Source organism: Ambystoma mexicanum, chromosome 1p (assembly GCF_040938575.1).
Source record: "Ambystoma mexicanum isolate Mex_15411 chromosome 1p, UKY_AmexF1_1, whole genome shotgun sequence".
Classification (NCBI taxonomy): Eukaryota; Metazoa; Chordata; class Amphibia; order Caudata; family Ambystomatidae; genus Ambystoma; species Ambystoma mexicanum.
Genome location: NC_090921.1, coordinates 2,127,053 through 2,148,218, shown reverse-complemented (window position 1 = coordinate 2,148,218; position 21,166 = coordinate 2,127,053). Strand labels below are relative to the sequence as shown.

Genomic DNA, 21,166 nt, shown 5'->3' with positions numbered 1-21,166 from the left:
CAATACCCCAGGCGAGGTGAGTTTAATTTAACCCCCATGCTCCCAGCCAGCCATCTAGAATATTTGTCAGTGCTTTTAAATGCACGTAATGCGAGGATGCAGCTCCCTCCCTCCCTCCCTCCCATGCCTTCCCCGTTTCCTGGTCCTGTAATCCCGCCTCCCTGTGGCCCTGATTGACCTTCCTACCTCCATGCAGACACAGGCCAGCAACCGGCGTGCACCGAGACACCAGCGCCATTATCCACAATACCCCAGGCGAGGTGAGTTCAATTTAGCCCACATGCTCCCAGCCAGCCATCTAGAATATTTGTCAGTGCTTTAAAAGCACATAGTGCGAGGATGCAGCTTCCTCCCTCCCTCACTCCCTCCCTCCCTCCCTTCCTCCCTCCCATGCCTTCCCCGTTTCCTGGTCCTGTAATCCTGCCTCCCCGTAGCCCTGATTGGTCCATCCTTGTTCATATATGAACCCCCCAGGGCAGCCCTCTCCCCGGCAGCCCCTTCGGCTAAGGACCCCAAGGCAAAGGGCGGCTCCTACACCAAGATGTGTCTGCAGGTGTCAGCAGGGGAAGCAAAAGAAGCCAGCAGTGAACAGACACCAACAAAACTGTAAGTGTGGCATGGGTGGGGTGTAGAGCAGTCACTCTACTCCAGAAAGCCCTCGCCACTCTACCTTACCTCTCCATAACGTAGACTGCCATAAAATTACATCATGCATACTTAGAGAGATTTGTGACCACCAGCCTAAATCCATTCTTGGCTGGACTGTAAATGTTGCATTGCATTACGCACTAACATACTAGCCAATGTTAACTATTGCCACACCTAAAGAGAACAATCAAGATTAGCTTGTGTTGTATCCAGATAGAAATGTGAATGTTAGCATGTGCCACGCTTAAATTGAATTCTTGACCTTAGCTTGCGTCGTATCTAGACAGGATTATGAGTGTTAGCATGTGCCACACTTAGATGGAATTCTTGACCCTAGCTTGCGTTGTATCCAGATAGAAATGTGAATGTTAGCATGTGCCACACTTAGATAGAATTCTTGACCCTAGCTTGCGTCGTATCCAGATAGAAATGTGAATGTTAGCATGTGCCACACTTAGATGGAATTCTTGACCCTAGCTTGCGTCGTATCCAGATAGAAATGTGAATGTTAGCATGTGCCACACTTAGATAGAATTCTTACCCTAGCTTGCGTCGTATCCAGATAGAAATGTGAATGTTAGCATGTGCCACACTTAGATGGAATTCTTGACCCTAGCTTGCGTCGTATCCAGATAGAAATGTGAATGTTAGCATGTGCCACACTTAGAAGGAATTCTTGACCCTAGCTTGCGTCGTATCTAGACAGGATTATGAGTGTTAGCATGTGCCACACTTAGATGGAATTCTTGACCCTAGCATGTGTCGTATCCAGATAGAAATGTGAATGTTAGCATGTGCCACACTTAGATGGAATTCTTGACCTTAGCTTGCGTCGTATCTAGACAGGATTATGAATGTTAGCATGTGCCACACTTAGATGGAATTCTTGACCTTAGCTTGCGTCACATCTAGATAGTAATGCGAATGTTAGAACACTTAAATGAAACTGTGAATGATGACAAGTGCAACACCTGAATCGAATCATGATCACTAGCCTACCTCACATCTAGACAGAATATTAAAAATTAGCAACTGCCATACCCCGATGGATTAGTGAAGGATAGCAAGCATCACACCCAGACATAATTACACGGACAGCGATGCCAACTAACCAATCCACTAACAATTTCTTCCCTCTGCATACACCTCTCAAACTCTAACCAAACACAACCACAAGCCTAAAACGAACCAATCCGCACAAACTTCACTACACTGCAACAACAAAACAAACCACACATAGACTTGCACAACAGCACACGACGACTACTGACTGTAAAACACCCCAAGCCCAGCCAACGGACCCACCGGGTTGAGGCTGCCAACAGCACATCACTGCTATCTTGCACTTTTCCAGCTCATTCCTACTAACCTACCCCCTCCCTTCCTCTTTCAGAGCAGCCAGAGCGCCAGGGGACCACTCCGGTGGTGATAGTGTGCGGTACAAATCTCCTTTAACATTAACATTAACATACTAATTGGTGTATGCTGCAAATCGTCTCTCTTACGTCTGTGGTGTAAGCTTTTAACTAGGAATTCAGTCGATGCAAGAGCCATATAAGTAGATGGAATTTTCAGGATGCCTTTGAAGGACAGGTTTAATCATATACAAATGGCAATTATTGTGCTGGTGTTTAACGTTCAACATGGTTTAGCTTTCTTTTTTATCAATAAAATATTTCTAGCGCAAACATTAGTTTTGAAATACATATTTATTTTGTCAAAATAACTCATGGTTTCAATCTAGGCTATAGCAACTGCATTGCTAACCATTTCAATCCATGTGCAACACCACATTACATTACCTCCGTGTCCACTCTTCCTCGTCCCAGTACTTACCTCATGAGGCCCCTGCCTCTGACACAGGACCTTCTTCTATTTCTTTTATTTTGTATAACTCCTCCCCTAAACCACGGCATCCAGTTAAATTTTTCCTGCCTCCGTACTAGGCCTGATAACGTTTCAGATAGTGCTGGAGGGGTGGGGGCAGTAAGGGGATGGGGGAGCGACAGACGAGGTTGCTATCATACTAGGTCCAGGGACAATTCTGATAGAGTAAGTGCGTAGAAGAAAGTAAGGGGAGGAAGGGAGGAGATAGGAAAAGGGAGAGGGGAGGAGAGAACAGAGAGTAAGCAGTCAAAAAGAGTGGAGAAGCAAGAGGGGAGAGCAAATACAACTGCAGAAGTCAGTAGTAACACATAATGTTGCAAGCCAGGCTACAAGATGAAGATGGGAAAAGCATGATTCAGGGTCACCATGAGTACAAGATGCAAAGGAGGTCCAGCATGAGAGTTGAGAAGAGTGATGCACCATGAATCAATGAAGTCCATAAAAGTAAAATCCAGCATTGGCCACAAGACGGTGATGGCGAAACCAGAATGTAGCAGGACAGACCCCTGTGTGCGGGAAGGGGGGGCACAAGGGAACAACATAAGGGGACCAGAGAGGGTGGGGATGGCCGGTGGGGACAGAGGGTGTAAACACATGTTGGTGCATGCTTACCTGCTGTTTTAGCAGGGGTTTGGGTCCTGGGTCCTCCTAGTCCGAACAGGTCCAAACAGGAACTGCCCTTTTCTTTGACTGCCTTTCGCTTTTCACACCCGGGTAAGAGACGCCGTTGATCTAAGAATTAAGAGCAGGAAGTAAGAGGCAGGGCTAAGAAGGTGGGTGGTGCTTAGGCAATGTGACCTAGATCCACTTGCACCTGCTCCCCAGCTGCAAAGGAAAAGAGGCTGGAGTGCTCCTTAAGTTGGGAAAAGAGCGGCAAGCAGGAAGGCACCAGGTGGGCGGGCCTTGCTAAGTGGTGAAAAAGAGCGGCAACCAGGAAGGCACCGGGTGGGCGGGCTTAGGTCATGTGACTTAGATCCACTTACAACTGCTCCCTAGCTGCTAAGGAAAAGAGGCTGCAGGGCTCCTTAAGCAGGGAAAGGAGCGGCAAGCAGAAAGGCACCAGGTGGGCAGGGTGAAAAAGAGCGGCAACCAGGAAGGTACCAGGTGGGCGGGGCTTAGGCGAGGTGACCTAGATCCACTTCCACCTGATCCCCAGCTATAAAGGAAAAGAGGCTGGAGGGCTCCTTAAGTAGGGAAAACAGCGGCAAGCAGGAAGGCACCAGGTGGGCGGGGCTTGCTAAGTGGTGAAAAAGAGCGGCAACCAGGAAGGCCTCAGGTGGGCGGGGCTTAGGCCAGGTGACCTAGATCCACTTACACCTGCTCCCCAGCTGCAAAGGAAAAGAGGCTGGAGGGCTAGGGTGACCAGATTTTCAAGACAAAAAACTGGGACGGCCAACAACATAAAAGAGGGACTACCCCACTGCAGCCCACCAATTACCGCGCCTCCCCCAACACGCCCACACAACCACCCCTCAACCATATTTCCAGCAATTCTCCTTTATATAAACTGTATATAATCTCATTTGTGCAGTTTTGTCTGTGAATCATGGCATGTTAATTCAAAAGGAGCGTTTGCTATAACTGATATTACATGGCTTGCTATACAGTAATTTCCAAACCAGTCTCTATGGCACAGTCAGTAAGTGTTCTGAATTGTACCTGAGAGGTTGGGGTTCGAGCCAAACCTCCAACTTCAAAATTCTGAAAGTGTTGTGAAAAATAATTACGGTTTTACTTACTACGCCTGCTCCCCAGCTGCCTATTTCTATTTACCAGGAAGCAAAGTTTAGCAGATGTTTCTATCTAGAATTCCAGTTGCTGAGAGCATTCAGGGACTTGAGGAACATGTTATCCCCTTCTCTGTGAGAAGGCCATGATAGTGCTGTGACTATTTAAGAGTTAATGACAACTTTGTATGAAGTAAAGAGTTGTGTTAAGTATGTGAGTGAACCAAGTAGGGGTCACTAAATAAAATCTTAAGGTGTGAACCTTGCCGACGGTACGAGGACATTAAAGAAGAGCTACCATTGGAGGATGCATTAATGCTATGCAGCCAATCATACAGATCATGCATGAGGGCCCTCCAGGCATGATAATAATAAAGAGGCAGATGAGTGAGGTGTATTGTTGGCCAAGTATGGATGTGTGTGTGATGCGGAAGGTAAGGGATTGTGGGCCATGCGTACATTCAGCTAAAATGCAGAATATCACAAAACTACCCTTTGCTCCATTACGTGTATCCCAAGGTCCTTGGTGACACCTAGGGATTGAAATATTCGGAGCATGTATTACTCTACGGAGATCAAGCAAGGTCATTATTGTGATGATAGACCATTTTAGCAAATGGTTAGAGACCAAGTCACCGCAAAGAGAATCACAGATTATTTAGAGATAATAGTTAGGAGGGACAGTGACTTCTGACGTTATCCTACGCGACAATGCACCACAGTCTGTTTTCGTACCACCCGAAGATCAACGGTATGCTGAAACTACTTAAAATATGTATGGGCCAGAATACGCAGTTAGCCACTGCAATTACACTAGAGTAGAAGAGTATTACTTTCACCCCCTCATGGGCAGGCAGACATGGGCGGCGAGGGCATGCCAGTCTGAGCCTAGGTAGGCCCGAGCGAATCTATGGCCACGGAGAGGGCCGTTCCTGCGAAACTACCTGTTGCCTCTGCACATACAAATAAAAAAGAAGATGGTGCCCCCCCGGGGAAGGGCCTCGGGTGGCTGGGTACAGCAGGCGAAGAATGTGTATTCTCGCCCACTGATTCAGCCACCTGATTGGCTGAGCGCCCTTCCCCGGGTGCGAATACATTCAAAGAAATTTGGTGCAGTCTTAAAAACAGCCAATAATAACAAAATCCCCATATCCCCCTTCAAGCATATGTGAGACAGAGAAGTAAATTCCGAGCTGGCCCTATCTAGGGTTAACAATAGGGTGAAGGGAACAGAAGGGAAGCTGGGAGAGATGAGAAACACAATCAGAGACACCTAATAAACAAAAAAAGGATTTAATGACTCCAGGATGTGTGATAACGTTTTCACAAATGCCCTATGATAACCGGGAGAACGTCTTCCGAACCAAGAGCTGGACTCTAAGTCAAAATACTGCAAGCAACAGCACCCCAACGACAACACACCTCTTCAATTCCTCTCTGGGACTCTAACCCTAACCCCACCACTGCCTGTCTTCCCCTGCTTCTCCCCTCTCTTCACCAGCCAATTCAAATCTCTTCTCTCCAAATGGAAGACCTCGGTACTCCCCACCCCTATGATCCCCATCCAGGAAAATTATTTAAATCCCTGTGGCCTGAAATCTCTGATCACAACGTGAACTTGGTGACTCACTCCCTTCCTTTTGGTCTGTTTCCCGCCCCCATGAAGAAAGCAGTTACCATTACCCTACTAAAGAAACCCAACATAGACTGTTACATTCGTTCGTCCTGCTCCCCCCAAGACTAGCGCAAATCCAGCTCCCTCACATGGTCTCAGGCATTCCAGGCACTCAGCACTCGGCACTCAGACACAAATAATACACAAAGCCAGAAGTGGGGTGTAAAAGCGCTTTAATCTTAACACACACACCAGGCTCTGGAGGGCTGCATCGACTCTCCCTCCTCCCAGGCCTGGCTCATCCTTACATACAATGCGAAAGAACAGAGCGAGAGAAAACATATTTCGTAACTTCAGATTGTCTTTACAAGGCAATTTCTTATCAACCTTGCCTTGGGACATGAGCCAGCAGCTTCCAAACTGTGTACTTCTCAAAGAGGGAGGGCTATGGATGCCCATCTCTGAGGCCTGCCTGCGGCGGCATTCCCCAGTAGCTGCTGTTTTCTGCGACATCTGCTTTCATGGCTGTTAGATGTTTAGGCCAGTCCTTATAAAAAAAACATTATCAAGCTAAGACATCTTATTTATATCTTTACTAATTTAAAGCCATTCACTGTACTGTATTGCATAAACACCTATTAGCATCAGCCAGAATCTAGGGTGCATCTAAAACAGCAAAAACCGGCATAACTACATGTCCCGCCCATTCCAGCTCTGAGCATCCCTGTCACTCTCACATTCAGCAACACCCCCTTCATGTGTCTGTCATGTTTGTTTGCACTGTCCAAGTCAATCTCTTCCTTACTTTCCAGTATATAGCACACCTCCAGTAGTCACTGTCAGCAGCAACAAGTCAGTGCTTGTCATATTTTTCCCAAATAGCATCTTGCATGGTGAATACCTGGTCGCTGAAAACTCTCTCAGCAGTCCATGGAGAACAAATGACAGCCAGTCTTTCCACTGTGTGTCTTTCACGTCCATCTGTTTGAACTGCTACTTCTTTGGAACCTCTTTCTGTTTTTAATTCCATTGAGCCACACAAATGTCCATGTGTTCCTGCCAGTCTTCTTTTGCCATGGGCCACCAGGCTCTCTCTGTCGGGCACTGAAATGCATTGTCTTGCCCTTTCTCTGCATTGAGATTCTGAATCATTATTTCATCCTCCGCTTTACAAATGGCCAGGAGGCGCTCACATTTCTTTTGATCCTGCTTCTTGCTCTTCTGTAGGAAAATCTCCACCACTTCAAGTTGTGGGCCCTCCATCACATGACACTCCTTATCGTCTATGGATGCTATGAGCTGTGGCTGTGGGTCATTGGCAGGTGTCACAGGCCACTCTCGCTCAGATACAGTCATCTTCTTTCTTCCTAGAGCCAGCACCACTGATTGTGCTTCACCATGCTGTGCTCTTTCCCCCCAAAACACTATTAAGTCACACTGACACTGACCACCAACTTCATATGTGGGCCTCTGTCATGGAGGTCATCCTCTGTCATGGAGGTGTCCTCGAGGGGTTTGTCCACTGTCATGGAAGTCATCCTCTATTATGGAGGTGTCCTGGAGGGGTTTGTCCTCTGTCATGGATGTAATCCTCTTTCATGGAGGTGGCCCGCAGGGGGTCATCCTCAGTCATGGATGTCATCCTCTGTCATAGATGGATGTCATCCCCTGTCATGGAGGTAATCCTCTGTTATGGAGGTGTCCTGTAGGGGGTTTGTCCCCTGTCATGGAGGTCATCCTCTGTTATGGAGGTGTCTGTAGGGGGTTCGTCCTCTGTCACGGTGGTCGTCCTCTGTCATGGAGGAGGACTGGAGGGGGTCATCCTCTGTCATGGAGGTCATCCTCTGTCATGGAGGTAATCCACTGTCATGGAGGAGGTCTGGAAGGGTTCATCCTGTCATGGAGGTCATCCTCTGTCATGGAGGTAATCCACTGTCATGGAGGAGGACTGGAGGGGGTCATCCACTGTCATGGAGGTCATCCTCTGTCATGGAGGTAATCCTCTGTCATGGAGGCGGCCTGGAGGGGGTCATCCTCTGGCATGGACGTCATCCTCTGTCATGGAGGTCATCCTCTGTCATGGAGGTGTCCTGGAGGGGGTCATCCTCTGTCATGGAGGTCATCCTCTGTCATGAGGTAATCCAATATCATGGAGGTGGCCTGGAGGGGGCCATCCTCTGTCATGGAGGTCATCCTCTGTCATGGATGTGTCCTGAGGGGTTCATCCTCTGTCATGGAGGTGTCCTGGAGGGGGTCATGCTCTGTCATGGATGTCATCCCCTGTCATGGAGGTCATCCTCTGTTATGGAGGTGTTCTGTAGGGGGTTCGTCCTCTGTCATGGAGGTCGTCCTCTGTCATGGAAGAGGCATGGAGGGGGTCATCCTCTGTCATGGAGGTCATCCTCTGTCATGGAGGAGGTCTGGAAGGGGTCATCCTCTGTCATGGAGGTCATCCTCTGTCATCAAGGTCATCCTCTGTCATCGAGGTCATCCTCTGTCATGGATGTGTCCTGAGGGGTTCATCCTCTGTCATGAAGGTGTCCTGGAGGGGGTCATGCTCTGTCATGGAGGTCATCCCCTGTCATGGAGTAGGCCTGGAGGGCGTCATCCTCTGTCATGGAGGTCATCCACTGTCATGGAGGAGGTCTGGAAGGGTTCATCCTGTCATGGAGGTCATCCTCTGTCATAGAGGTCATCCTCTGTCATGGAGGAGGTCTGGAAGGGGTGATCCTCTGTCATGGAGGTCATCCTCTGTCATCAAGGTCATCCTCTGTCATCGAGGTCATCCTCTGTCATGGATGTGTCCTGAGGGGTTCATCCTCTGTCATGAAGGTGTCCTGGAGGGGGTCATGATCTGTCATGGAGGTCATCCCCTGTCATGGAGTAGGCCTGGAGGGCGTCATCCTCTGTCATGGAGGTCATCCTCTGTCATGGAGGAGGTCTGGAAGGGGTCATCCTCTGTCATGGAGGTCATCCTGTGTCATCAAGGTCATCCTCTGTCATCGAGGTCATCCTCTGTCATGGATGTGTCCTGAGGGGTTCACCCTCTGTTATGAAGGTGTCCTGGAGGGGGTCATGCTCTGTCATGGAGGTCATCCCCTGTCATGGAGTAGGCCTGGAGGGCGTCATCCTCTTTCATGGAGGTCATCCTCTGTCATGGAGGAGATCTGGAAAGGTTCATCCTGTCATGGAGGTCATCCTCTGTCATGGAGGTCATCCTCTGTCATGTGTGTGTCCTGGAGGGGTTCGTCCTCTGTCATGGAGTTGGCCACATGATCTCTGGTGTGAGCCTGATAATGTGGAATTCAGCAACACGTTTACAATTTTACTATTCCAATGAACATTCTTGTCTGGCTACACCTGCTCCAATGTACACGTATCTACCTCTATTGATATTTGCAGTTTAAATCTGGCCTACTCAAGGGGTATCTGGAATGAAGCTTAATTGTCTGCTTTTAATGCACGCTGCTTTAATTTCCTCTTTTCGCCCTCTGGCGATGTGAAGCCACTCTGTATGCATGAAGTGCAATACACAAACACAAAATAAATAAGTTATGCCAGTTCTATGGCATGTGATGACAACACCAGGTTTATGATACCTGCACCAGGAACATCATGGCCTTGCCTGGCAAACAGTGAGATTACCCAACCCGCACCTGCCGGTAATGCCGGGCATACAATGGCAATGTCTCCCAAATGATCAGCCTGCCTGTTAATTTGATTTTTAAATCACGCACATGGTATAGGTACCAGGGCATAAAATGGCAAACACGTGGAGGTGGTAGGAGTAAGTAGGCAAATGATGGCAGAAACTGCCAATGATGTGAGTACCTGAGAAAATGATGGCAATACTTCGTTTATAATAGTAATACCTGCTATGTTTTACTAGGCGTTTGGCAGTAACTGGGTATACAATCACAACAGGTGACAAAAGGTGAGCAAATAATTCTTATATATAGCAACTCAGAAAATAACACCATAGTCTTTACAAGACTGCAGGGCCCAGCTTCTGTAGTTGGTAAATTAAGTCAAATTAAACTGTATACTAAAATGCCCATTCGTAAATTAGAAGTGAGAGAATTCTGGCATTGTTATTACCACAAAAGCAAAACGTATTAGCTGCACAGAAACTGCTACCAGGGTTTGTGGGACAACGGGAAGAGCTACATATTTTTTCTTACGTGTTTTTTATGAAGCTGATGATACAAAAGAGCACCTGCTCCAAGTGAGGCTCGAACTCACAACCTCGGCATTGCTCATCGCATGTACTGCTGTATAAGTACCGCGCGCTACTATTGCGCCACTGGAGCCTGAGGGGATTAACGTTTTTCTAGCTCCTCATATCGCTGCAAAAGGACATTCCTACCTGTGCTCTAATTTTCTTTTATTCACTCTCAGACGTTATGACGTTATCATCTTAAATAGTTTGCATAATTCAAGGATTCTGCATTTAATTTTCACTTCAAAGAACGGAGCGTGGTCAGCATATATGTGTCTCTGTCCTCTAACTCATAGAACTGCACGCATGTTTTCTTTGTGTATTTTGGGTGCGTGATTGTGTCCCGATGTGCGGATGGCACGTGTGCTTCATGTCTAACGGTATGTTGTGGTGTCTCTAACGACTTTGAGCACATCTTCTTGGCACTTTAGTCAAGGCTATCAATTGAAGTGTCTCTGACGACGTCTGGTGACTCCTCATCCACTCTAGGCAGTGTCGGTGCTGGTACTGGGCTGTAGGGTTGACAGAGTGGGTACCTTTTAGCGTATTTGTCAAGCAAGGGAGCAGTGGGGATTGGTGCAAGCTCGTACAAATGGCCATATTGTCGTCGGTTCTTCTTCTTCTTCGAGTGTTTTGCTTGTGGAGGAGCAGGGGCAGATTTCGACCTTCCCTCTTCAGTCACCCCTCTGGCCCACTTGTCGACTACATTGCGATAAAACACTTCTACTTCTATCAATCCCCATATCTTTGTTATCCCCCCAAGATGTCCATAATAGTTTACATGATGGTCGAATGACCAGTACATCTAGGTGCACCCTCCTTTAGGCTTGCACCAAACCCACTTCCCTTCATACTTCATATTTCCTTGGGTTACCTGGATTGTCTACTTCTGTTCCTGCCGGAAATAGGTCACATGTTGTTATCTTCTCTCTTACTCTGTCACCCATTGCTCCTCCTATGTTCACATCCATCAGAATTTGCATCCCTATTGCTTCTACAGCTGTTTTCTTGCACCTTCCAATACAAATCTTGATCCCACACGGATGCTGCTCCTAGTGCCAGTGCTCCAACTATCACCTTAAGTCTGTCTGCCAGCCATGATAGCATCCATGACCACAGATACGCTAGCCAACTCTGGTCCTTCTCTGCTCCACGTGCTTCGTCCTCCATCCTCGCATGCATCTGGGCCAATTGTGAAACTGCATCTGAGAGAGTTCTGTCATTTTCGTCATTGGAGATGACAATGGGACACATTTGATCCTCTTTACCGGCACTATTCAAGGGGGTCAAAATGCTTAAAGACTCTACATGTGGACCTGACAGTGACCCCATTACCCCCACACTCACGCCGAGTGGGGTCAAGGGGCGGGTCAAGAAAATGAATTTTCAGTTTTGAGTTGGAGATTTATATAGGAAGGTTAATGTTACATCAGCTCCATGTTTCAATAGCACCAAAACACAGTGGGTGGGGGGTGAGCAAACAGCTCATTCTCGCAGCAGTCATTAAGTGTCTGGTTGTAGACATAGAGAGGGAAGTTAACTGCTTGTACCATTGAAGCAGCACCACAGTAGTCTTGTTAGAAAGTATCAAAAAGTTAGATGCCCCCACACAAGTAAGTTTGAGGCCCCCTTGAAGTTAGCACCTCTCTCAACATGTGATAGCCACCTCGCGGGCCTATCCCCCCAGCTCCTGCCCCAGCCACCCAGAGTTTGAGCCTTGCTGCACTGATGAGAAGGGCCCGGTATTCAAAGCTGTGCAGTAAACTAAATAGAGTAAAAAGTTGCACCAAAAACCACTACCCGACTCTTTCATTCCTGCGTGATAGGGAAGCAAAAAGAGAAAACCCGTACAATCAGTAGAGACTGTAGAGACTGGGACTTGGTCCATTTTAAGAAGCTAGGGCATCCACACATGTCCGCAAGGGCCTTGGTGTCAGAGGCCGTACGCATTATGCAACCTTGGTCGGATAAGACACGAACTAGGGACTAGTAGTTTGAAGAACATTCTATGTTTAAATAAAAGAACACAATTTAATTTAAAACTAGTTTTCGCTGTCTTCACAATGAGACGGGAGAGGTTCCTTCTTTTGGGTCATTCAGTGTACCTGTTTTTTTTCAAATAAAGTAAAGAAGGAAATCTAACTGATGAGGATGGGATTCGAACCCACGCGTGCAAAGCACAATGGATTAGCAGACCATCGCTTTAACCACTCGGCCACCTCGTCTAATAAACATAACCTGAACCAGGTACAATCAAGATACCAACGGATCAGGAACCATTTGAAAACTCGTGAAAACTTTCTAAAATACTGAGTTAAAAATGGTGATGTAAAGTGTAATTCTTGTAATACATTCAGGATAGGATTATATTAAAATCAGATGACTGCCAGAATCTTGTGACACAACGTTCATGCAAAAAGAAAAATTCCTTTCTGTTTACTTTGCATGATACCAGATGTTAATAGGCACTAGCAAATTAAACTATATTAAAAAGGTGTATGAAACACCCAATTATTAATCTGGAGTAAAAAAAAAACCAACTAAACAGTGCAATTCAGCATCAAATGCACTGGTTCTTTCCCTGAAATTCATAATTCTTATGAATTAATTGTATGAAATCAGACTATATAAACCTATTTTACTTTCAGAGTTTTCCCCAAAAAATTATTTGACTCCAACCCTCTAAAATTGATATTTTATTGTACTCCTAGGTTATACTTACATCTACTGGGGAAAAGTAGTATTGTCAATTAACATCTTTTCGTTGTCTTTTAGGGGAGGAATCAGTCAACGTCCTGGCGGGATGGCACTTTGTAGACCCTGTGACACGGACACCCAGCCAGCCCTGGCCCACTTAAGGCACTTGTGATTGATTAATTGGCCTTTAATAGCTCACATCCTTTTTCAAGATGCCTGCCTAAGTAGATGCACAAGGAATAGGCCAAATAGTTCAGCGAGTTAATGGCGTTCCTCTTTCTTATGTTCATCTTGATTTCTCACACAATTAATTATTTTGAAAAGATGTTATTTTATGTTTGTTGCAACACATACTAATTGGTGTATGCTGCAAATCGTCTCTCTTAAGTCTGTGGTGTAAGCTTTTAACTAGGAATTCAGTCTATGCAAGAGCCATCAGTAGATGGAGTTTTCAGGATGCCTTTGTATGACAGGTTTAATCATATACAAATGGCTATTATTTACTGGTGTTTAAGGTTCAACATGATTTAGCTTCCTGTTTTATCAATAAAATATTTCAAGCGCAAACATTAACATTAGTTTTGAAATACATATTTATTTTGTTATTTTGTCACAATAACTCATGGTTTCAATATAGCAGGGGTCCGCAACCTTTTGTGTGCAATGACCAAAATTGGCATATCAAATTAAATGGTGAGCAACATCAATTTTTCGACGGAACATATCGGCGCACAGTTGGCGGACAAATTGTTTGCAACACAAATTAGAAATGTAACAAAGTTAAAACTGTGTATAGAACATTTAATTTGCAGTACTTAATAGTTATCTAGACCACGTGTTATTCTAGTCAAGGAAATGTGGAAGGCCTTTAACTTCATTTGAAGTTTAGTGATTTACAAGAAATGTTGAGGAGATTGAGTGGTCAGTAGTACATTTTTAGACATATAGGACCAGTTCAGCTGTTCAAAAATAGAGTAGGAGTAAGTAAACATTACCAGGGGTTTCAGGTTCCTGAGCAAAATATTAGTGCAAATGTATGGACAGTAAAAAGGGCCACAAACGGGGCACTGATTTTTCGGATCTACTGAGATTCTGCCTAGGAATTTATGGGATCTTTAATGGCAAATGGTGCATTCCTAAGCATACGAGATCAGCAACACTGTTCCACAGTCATTGATGACTGTATTGTGGATGTTTTTTTTCTTGAGGAATGTTATGAAATGTTACATTTCTTATTGAACAAAGAGTAAACACAATCCTCTGGAGTTCATTTTCCAATGGCCAGGGTAGGCACCACGAAGAAGATATCTGACAGCCAGAGCGGCTGGTTGGCGATGCCTACGCTCGAAAAGGAGGCATTGGAAAGAATTACTAATTCACAAGAAATAAAGATATTCTCTTAAAACTGTTGTACAGTTCAGAGGCCACAAAGGAAAGCGTGAGTTTGTTTGAGTCTTTAGGAGAAACTATCCATTACAGAGCTATTGGCAAACCATGCCCCCAAGTTCAGGAGCTCCAGGTTATAGAAAGGGATGCACCATGGTTCGATGCAGAATGTAGAATCTCAAAAAGAAAACTGAACCATGATTTAATGAGGTGTGTGTACACTGCTGGTCAGATTTATAGTTTCAAAATGGCATAAAAAATTGCCTTAAGTTAACAATAACTTAATTGGATTGGAATACAGAGAAAATTAATTATGAAAAATGTGGGCATGCATTTACCGTATCTGCCCATTAACCGTGTGCCAGATGGGCACAGTATCAAACGATTACCATTTTTCCACTAGGACACTATGTAATATAAATACAGGTGACACCAAAATGAATGTTGTCGATAAATATGGTGGCATCAAACACAAACCTCACTTGTACAGAAAGTGTGCATGCACATTATTTAATAAAGGAAAGTTGGGTATGCATACCACCTCCTTGTCCACTATGCTCATACTAGCTGTACCAAGGAACGGAATAGGCCAATTTTCTCCATGACACAAACATGGTTCAAATAATGTACTCATTAATACATTTATCAGCTGGGCAAAGTAACTGGAGATGACAGGGTTTTAGCAATGAGACTACCATAACTAGTAAGGACATTTACTGTAAAATTATGTGCATGGTGGCACCAAACACAAATCTTGCATGTATAAAAAAAAAGCCAGCTGGAAACACAGCGGCTCATTGGCCAACATTCTTGCACAGTCCAGGACTCTGTACTGACTACAGTGCTACTGAGGTCTCATCCATTCAGCACCTCCTTCTAGTCCTCCACACAATGGCCCAGAGCAACTGGCGAGCAACAATTTAGGGTGCCGCGAGCAACATGTTGCTCCCGAGCTACACGTTGGGGATCCCTGCAATATAGGCTATAATAACTGCATTGTTAACCATTTCAATCCATGTGCAACACCACATTACATTACCTCCACGTCCACTCTTCCTCGTCCCAGTACTTACATCTTGAGGCCCCTGCCTTTGACACAGGACCTTTTTCTATTTCTTTTATTTCGTATAACTCCTTCCCTAAACCACGTCATCCAGTTAAATATTTCCTGCCTCTGGCAGGTTGGCCTGTTCCCGGCACGGGGCTGTGGGTAGCTACAGTTCCTGACCCCCTTTGGTTCCCTCCAGGTGCAGCGTGCTCCCGGGCCCCCTGCAAGGCTTGGGTCCCAGTTGAGCATGAATTATTAGCCTCTCCCGGTTTACTGCCTGGCTCGAGGCCGGCGTGGAGGCTTCGCCGTCTGGGGTCCTGCATGGCCCAGGCTATGGTAAGGAGATGGAGGGAACTATGTATGCCCCGGGGGGCAGGGAGGGGGGTTTGAATGGGGTTTGTTGCGCGCCGCTTCACGCCGGTGTTTCCGGCTCGGTGTTCTGTTTCTCATCAGCGTGGCGAGGCCGGCTGATTGAAGTGCCTTCTGGGGGTGGGTTGGCTGCGCCTCCGGTGGGGTGGGGGAGGTTTCTATTAGTGTTTCTCTGGTGGAACTAGATGGAAACTGATTTAAATGGCCCATTCCCAAGGGGATTAACTGTTGTTCTCCCTCATTGGTGGGTTTTTCTCCTGGCCTACAGTTTATATATGATTGATCAGAAAGTGGTGCTCCTGTTTCTGATGTTGATGCAAACCATGGGAAAGCACTCTGCTGCACTGAGGTGCCTTGCCCTGCACTCTTCCTCGTCTTACTCTTCACCTGAGCTTCACAGGAGGAAGAAGAAAATAATCTAGGCATTTTTCCTTATCCAGGAAGGACTTGAAGCATCGTGGCCGTATACATGGGCACAAGTGCCGGCTTTGGTCGTCTTCGTCATCATCCTCTTCTGGCGCAGAGTCCTCCTCTGCCACTTTCTGTTCTTCATCAACTGACGCAGAAGGGAAATATCTGGACAGGGTAGGGGTGGAGGCAGTTCTTGCTCACGTTTGGGACTGCATGGGTTTTTCGGAGCCCTTAGTACGGGTGGGGGGCTCACCCTACTATTCGTTGTATGGCCAAACTCTACCTGTTGAGGGGGTGAGACATTGCTCTCGGACTCAGTTGAGGTTGAGGATATCCTCACCAGTCTGGTGGGTTGATCCTTTGTCGGGCGTGGGGGCGGCTGTCTGGGACCAGGTGTACCGTAGTGTGAATTCCAGCCTGAAGAAAGTTCATGCTGGTGCACATCTGGCCCTCAGGGCGAATATCTATGGCTCCTACGCTGCAGAGACTGTGCTGAGTGGTTTCGGGATGTTGAAAAATGCTGTGGATGGGTGTTCTGACTGTGCCCCGCTGCTGATTGAAATGTAGCGGCAGGTTGAACTTTTGGCTGATCTGGCGTTTGATGGAGTGCGATGGAGTGCGTGGTTCGACCATGGCAATGGGGGCTGGGGGCATGTGCATCTGCGGGATTGGAAAAGGGAATGTTCACAGAAAGCGGCTGCCCTGAAACTTCCTTTTGATGGTTCCAAACTTTTTGGTGATTTACTTGAGGATAAAGTGCATAAGGTCTTTCGTACTGACAAACGCGCTGACAAATTAAGGCAGAAGGCTACCTCGAAGGTTGAGAAATCTTCTTCTGGTGCGGGTGCAGGACTGAACGGTCTTTCCCTGGTTCCTCCTCCTGCTCTTTTCAGAGAACCACGGAGGACAGAGGTCCTCCGCGCTCTTCTCGTCCGGGCCCGGCCGAGGAGTCCTGATGGTTTGGGCAGGCTGGTGAGCAAACGTGCGCGGCTATTTTATTCTGGTATGGGACAGCTGGTGCTCAGATTCATGTGCTCTAGACACAGTTCAGAGGGTGGACTGCTGTTCCCCTATCGCTGACCAAGTGGTTGCCTGTGTCGACTGTCCTTTTCCATATTGTTGCTGTGGGCGGCGATCATGCCCGTTCCCTTCCTGCTCAGGGGTCTGGGTTTCTTCTCATAGGTGTTTCTGGTCCCCAATCCTTCAGAGACGTCTCGCCTCATCTTGGACCTCAAGGCCTGCCTGTGCCTTCCCACGTTCAGGGTCACTCTCTCAGGGGTTTGGCTGCTTCCTGGGCGGATGCTAGTGGGGTTTTTCTACAGGAGAATCATGGGGTAGCCTCCTGGGCGGATGGGGGCATTTTCATCTTCCACTATCAGTTGAATTTCTCCTGCTCTGGGTATGGTTCCTTCAGGGCTGGGGATTTGACTGTTGGGATGTGAGTTTGGAGTTATCAAAGGTGTGTGTTTTTGTTCTGCACATTCGGGCTCTGGGTCTCATTGGGACCTCTCCCCGTTCCTGCTTTGGTGTGCCATATGAGGTAAGTACTGGGGCGAGGAAGAGTGGACGTGGAGGTTATGCTCTGATTAGTTACTGGTATTCTTCATTACTCCTAGTCCTACTCTTCCTTGTCACAGTAGCGACGACTCTCCTCTCCCTCCCTGCGGGGAAGGTCCCATGCTCCGGCTTGGATATGTTAAACTAAATGGCATGGTTTAGGGGGATGAGTTATATGAAATAAAAGAATTAGAAGAAGGTCCTGTGTTTGAGGCAGGGGCCTCATGAGGTAAGTACTGCAACGAGGAAGAGTAGGACTATGAGTAATGAAGATTACCAGTAAGTAATCAGAGCATCACCAGACAAGGTGTTAATCCGTCTGCACTGAAGGCGAGTTAGACAGGGTGGCATTTAATGGCTACTCAGCCTTATTGATCTTATACTTGTTCTAATTAAGTGTAGAAGCATTGACTTTATGTGGGCCCGGGTTATGCCGGGGTGAGGCCTGACAGTCTCCATAAAGGGCTCCCGAGACAGGGCCCCGCTAGGCCCCCTGCACCACCACCACCTCCCCCCCACTAGCCCGAGATGCGCCAACCCCCTCGAGCAGCCCATTCAGTCAAAGGATTACTACCAGTTCAGGACTCCAGCACATAGTCAGTGAGTCGGGCATATTTCCCTCGCCCAGTCCTCTGGGTGTACCTCCTTCCGGCCTCCCGGATTGGAGTTCTGTCACCTGAGCTCACTCAGGCCGGAGAGCTTGGCATGCACACAGGGCCACCGCCCTCATGGGTGCTTCTGTCATGTCCTTGCTCTGCGCCGTTTCTGCCCTGGACTCACCCAGCCTCTTGAAGAAACTGGCATTGCGAGTGACGGACGCAGTCCCATCAGATGCGGTCACCATCGACCCCTTCACAGTCACCACGTCAATGGGCCCCGGCTCATACGTTAGTGCCAACATTCCGTGAGGGTGTCTGTTCCTTACCAATACCTCATTGCCGGGAGCAAAGTGCTGAGGTCTCAGTCCCCTCCGAATGTTCTCCTGCTCTGTTCTTTACTTCCTCTCACTTTCCACCTGCTCATTGTCTATGACGGCAGGTTCACGTGCCCCTTTTACTGGCAAAAGACACTTTGGACATCGCGGAAACATTTCTTCTGACGGTGCCACCCTGGTGGATGTGTGGGGGTGGTTCGGTATTCCTGCAGAAACCTGTACAGGGCCCTTTGCAAACACTGACCTTGTCCCTGAGCAATGCTGAACACTTTGTTGAGAGTCTTCATCATCCGCTCTGCCTCACCATTCGCCCTTGGCCAGAGCGGTGTGACCTTACAGTGATGTATTCCATACTCCTCCATCAAACCAGCAAAACTCTCGCCTTGAAAGGGTGCTCTGTTGTCTGAGCACAACACCTTTGGCAGTCCATGAGTGGCAAAGATCTTCTCGACAGCCACCACCACATTTTCAAACACCACCGATTCTACGAACCCCACCTCCGGGTACCGGGACCACTCATCAACGATGACCAAGAAGTGCGTGTCCCGGGTTGTGGAACCAAACTCTGCACGGACCACCTCCCAGAGCCTGGTGCTCCGCAGCATTGTCTCTATGGCTGGCTACTTCTGCACTGGTGACGCCACCTGGCACCACACACGTGCCACCACAAATTCCTCCACCTGTCTCTCTGAATCCGGAAACCATACCTTCTGGCAAAGACGGGCCTTTGTTTTGGCAGTGCCCTGGTACCCCTGGTGGGCCAGCTCGATGATCTGCGGTATCCTCCCTTGTGGGATCACTATCCGGTCCCCTCTGAGCAGCAAATCAGTCTCTGAGAATGTCAGTTCGTCCCTTACCCTCCACAGTTTTTCGAACAAGATTTTGGCTTCTTGAGTTCTTAGGGCCAGAGTGTCCAGTACCGCCTTCCACGAACCATGCTGGATGGCCGCCTTGAGAATAAGGAAACATTTATCCTCTGCTGAGGCCTGCTCCAAATCGCCCACCTGCACTGAGTTGGGAGTGGCCGCCTCCACCACAAGCCGAAAATGCTTGTGCACTTCTTCCGCACAGATGTTCCGTGGCTCTTCGGAATCAACTCTGGGGTGTCTAGAGAGGTAATCAGCCCCGTTTTTGCTGCCAGGCCGGTACACCAGGGAGACTCCAACAACGCCAACATCCATTGTTCAATCCTCGCTGGTGGCTCTGTTGGGTGTCCTGACCCACGTTTGAGCTATCATGCTGCAACATTTGGTGCTGTGGGCTTAGAAAATCCAAGATGGCCAAAAAGCCCACAAGTGCGCCAGAATCCAGGAGAACCACGCAGTTTGTGCGCACACCAAAATGGTTACCTAACTTGCCACCCACCAGAGTAAAGAAAGATCTTTGTTAACAAAATCCACTGTTACTGATGTCAAAAAGTTGCTGAAATCGTGACTCATTGGACCACTTTAAAGATTCAACCTTTTTGTGGGGTTCCACATAACCATTTTACTGTAAGGAGCCCCATCAAAACAATGTTAAGCAAGGATTTACTACCATGTAAGAACCATTCCTTTTTGGAATGCATTAATCCAAGAAAAATCCCAAAAATGGTTGCATTACCAGTACTCACCACTATCAGAAAGCTGGCGTTTTAAAACAACACCAGACTTTTTTTGTGTAAAACTGAATAAATGAACCCGAAGCAGGCCAAAGAAAGACTTACTGAGAGGTGGATCCAATGTAAAGTTATATTCTGAAGTGACTTGAAGGTTTATAACAAGACTGGCTGAGCTGTGGATTTCAGCAGTTTAAGTAAATCTGGACTGAAAGACACTAAAAATCTAAATGTTTAAAAGAAATGAGTGACCTACTTTTGAGTGTCACATAGGTTGCAATTGTTTAAATGTCATAGTTTTAAACTTAGAATCAGCATTCTAGCTGCATATGTAAAATGGTTAGTTTTATTTGAATGCAGAAAACTGGGTAACTAAAAGTGACATTAGCTGGGGGCTGGCTTAAGGAACTGAATTCTGCCTACCAGCTACCCCCGACAGGAGTTGAGACTTGCACAACAGCTGTGTTCACAGGCCTACCTGCCTTTTGCTGCTCCCACCAAAAGGGATATGACACTTCTCTGATTGAATTACCTGGGCTCTGCAGGAAATTGAACAAAGCCCTGTCCTGACTCAGGCAAATGTTTTATTATGGGGGCCGTAAAAGTGGCTTCCTCCTGGAAGGAAAGGGGAGGAGCACTGCCTGTGAGAGCAAGCTGGCTTGGCAGAACTGGAAAAACCAGAAATTCAACCTTGTGCTGGGGGGAAACCACACCCCTGTAGCCAGAATATGGTTTTAGAAAAAGATGAATAACTCATTGTACGGACTTGTGAAAATTATTTAAATGATACCATGATTCTTGTGATTTTTCTGCCCACATTTTAAGAGGTTTTTAGAACCGGTGGCATGATCTGGGGGCAAACTAGCAGTTAAGAGGGTATTACTTAAAATGTATGCATGTTAAAAATCTGACACTTCATCAAGTAATGTCCATACTCCTTGCGCACATGTGTATAAATTTGGGGTAATGTCCGATATTATGAAACCAGTTAAAAAGTGCAAATGTTGCCATTTCTGAATGCAAGCTCCCAGGAAGAGCAGATTTTGGCAGGGTATACCTCCTGTGATATGT

At 47.0% G+C, this 21,166-nt stretch overlaps 1 long non-coding RNA gene and 2 other non-coding genes across 3 annotated transcripts in view; 1 reads left to right on the top strand and 2 right to left on the bottom strand.

The window, feature by feature from the left end:
- Positions 1-185: 185 nt before the first annotated feature.
- Positions 186-21,166, top strand: part of LOC138563705 (uncharacterized) — a 276,749-nt gene continuing 255,768 nt past the window's right edge. Inside the window, exon 1 of the long non-coding RNA XR_011299686.1 lies at positions 186-260. This is a non-coding gene — a long non-coding RNA (uncharacterized lncRNA). The remainder of the gene's footprint in view (positions 261-21,166) is intronic.
- TRNAI-UAU (transfer RNA isoleucine (anticodon UAU)) lies at positions 10,095-10,187 on the bottom strand. Its single transcript has 2 exons — positions 10,152-10,187; positions 10,095-10,130 (listed from the first exon to the last, which is right to left on the bottom strand). It is a non-coding gene; the product is annotated as a tRNA-Ile (tRNA).
- TRNAS-GCU (transfer RNA serine (anticodon GCU)) lies at positions 12,240-12,321 on the bottom strand. Its single transcript has one exon. It is a non-coding gene; the product is annotated as a tRNA-Ser (tRNA).